General features: G+C 37.0%; 1 pseudogene; it reads right to left on the reverse strand.

The window, feature by feature from the left end:
- LOC132228706 (cold shock domain-containing protein E1-like) lies at positions 1-2107 on the reverse strand (annotated as a pseudogene).
- Positions 2108-2597: the final 490 nt, after the last annotated feature.

A 2597-nucleotide genomic window follows, 5' to 3' on the forward strand; every position in this document is an offset into this window, starting at 1 on the left:
TTAAAAAAAATAATACATCAAACAAGGCTGCTTCAATATTTGAAAATCAACTGATGAAATCCACCATATTAATAGGCTAAAGAAGACAAGTCTTATGATCACATAGAAAAAGAGCTTTTTGCTATTTCCCACTTATAGTTAATGAAGCCAAACTGATCTTTCACACACTCCACAGTGGCCCTACTCAGTGGTGTGATGTTGTAGGCCATAGTCTGTACATTTTGGCCCAGGACACACAATTGGAATTTGACACTCTCCCTTTTCTGCAAGCAATCCCCTTTGTTGGCCATTCCAACTATGCCAAATGCATAGACCTTATCTTTCATATTCCTTTCCTCCATGATCTCAATTATTTATTGGTACTCAATCTGTGTTGGATCAACACTCCTCAAGGGGTTAATGACTTTATCAGAGTACATGATAGGATCAGCTTTTTCAGTAATGCCACTCACTGAGAGTGTTTTGTTGACTTTTTCTGCACTGACTTTGCTGCATTTGCCTTTGGGCAACTTGTACTCCTTCATGTCTCCCAGTTCCAGGCTACTGACATCACTAGAGAACTCACTGTAATGAAAAAAATTTTTTTATAGTGATTCGCTGTTTCAATAAATTCAAAATTATCCTTCAGAGTTGTTACATAACTGACGAGCCTTTTGGAGTTAGAATTACGACCTAAAAGTCACACACAGATTACAATCTACTGTCCAGGCTTGCTTGTCACTAAGTTCAACCTTATTTCCTATGTGAGGAGAAGTGGATCAGTGGCTTGAAAGAAATAGTCAATTTCACTCAACAATCATCATAAATAACATCCTTAGCCTGTTTTTTGTTTGTTTATTTGTTTGTTTTTGCCTTTATTTGAGTTTAGTGGTTTTAGGATTAAAAAAAAAAGTGACTTCTTTTTCTACAGTGCCCAGAAAACTATGATCTGAATAGAAGTGGAATAAAACTGTGCCCTTGGGATACTTTTTAATCCTAGCACCATGATTTCTTAGGGAAGAGAGCATATTAGGAAGTATAGTAAACTCGACTTCCTCTGCAATATGCATCTAGTTCACATGAAGAAATTCTCTATAGTGGAAGAAGATAGGAGCATCATTTGATGATGAATCCATACATTTGATGAAACCACAACCATCTTGTATAACAGCAATTACACCCATTTTTCTGGTTTCATCACTGAACCAGGATGGACTTGATAGAAGTTCTCTGTTACTTGCTCATTCTAATTTGTCACTTAGGTCTGTTGAAATATTAAGCTTAGCATGGTCACCTTTCAACAGGGTCACCTTGGATTTTGTATTTGTGTCTACAAAGGGAAGTTCTTTAGGAATCACAAAGTCTACTTCAATGTGTCCTGTCAATGGGTCATTCTGTTTTTTCCTGAGTGCTTTTTGGATAATTTTGGTTACAGTTCCTTCAAAATGTTTAAACCCGATATCTTCAAAAATGACTGTTCCTTGAGGCAATAGTCTGACATCTATTTCAACTTCTTTACCATTACTGTCCTTGTTATGAATTCCACATCGTCTCCAGGTTGTAAGGCTCCTAAGTCACCCTTAAATTCACTATAGTGAAAGAGTATTTCTTTTATAACATCACCTCTTTCATTAAAGACAAACACCTCCTTCATGGCACAAACTACTCCCTGACAGTGGGCTTGTTTGTTTTTCAACAGCATGTTTCAAGCACTTATAGCACCAGTATGTTTATTGGGATCAATTACAAAGTTCATTTTAACTCCAGTTTCCAGCTGGACATTTTCTTCCACATCTTCAGGACCTGTAAGTCAGATGAAACACTTCTTGTCCATTTATTCATTCTTCAAGGAGGATTTCTGCTTTTATCTTCACCAGTTTAACAGCAATGGGTTTCCGCTGGTCAGATGATACTTCAAATTCAACATTATCTCCTACTTTTAAGTCCTGCAGATTTCCATTATGCTATGGAAAGTGGAAGAAAAGTGTAGCTTGACATTCTGAAGACAGAATAGACCTGTTAGAGGTTATCAGTTTTTCAATAACCCACTTTCACACAGTGCTGCTGAAGTATCATTGGGGTACCAATTTTGTCCATTGTTGTGGAGAAAATTTGGATCAAAGCTCATCTCTCAGTTATAAACAAATTATTGCACTTTCAGTAGCAATTGCTGATTCTTCTTTTTCAACACATTCCAAAGTGTGAAAGTTGCTAGTATTAAAAAAATGAGAGAAATGACCTAAAGCTAATAAAGAATACAACTGCTGTTGCACTGGGCAATCTCACAGTGCAGCACTGAAAACAATGAAGATGACTGACTAGCAGTGCTGGGAAGTGCTCGTTCGAAGTTTTTGAGTAGGCACAGACTTCTTATTTCAGATCAAGTGTTGTGTACTCTTCTTTGGTCTTATTGGTTGTTTCAAAGTTTGTTCCTTGCCTGGTCTAAACTTGAAGCAGTAGTTTCAGGTGGCAAAGTCTATTCTATTATACTTCATACCCAACAGCTCAGTGCCCCCTCTCCAGCAATGCCAGAAGCAGCATGCCTAGCACATAGAGTTTATTTTGTTTTTTATATTTTATGTATAAGTGAAATCATATGGAATTCTTCTTTCTCTGTT

Source organism: Myotis daubentonii, chromosome 1, assembly GCF_963259705.1.
Source record: "Myotis daubentonii chromosome 1, mMyoDau2.1, whole genome shotgun sequence".
Classification (NCBI taxonomy): Eukaryota; Metazoa; Chordata; class Mammalia; order Chiroptera; family Vespertilionidae; genus Myotis; species Myotis daubentonii.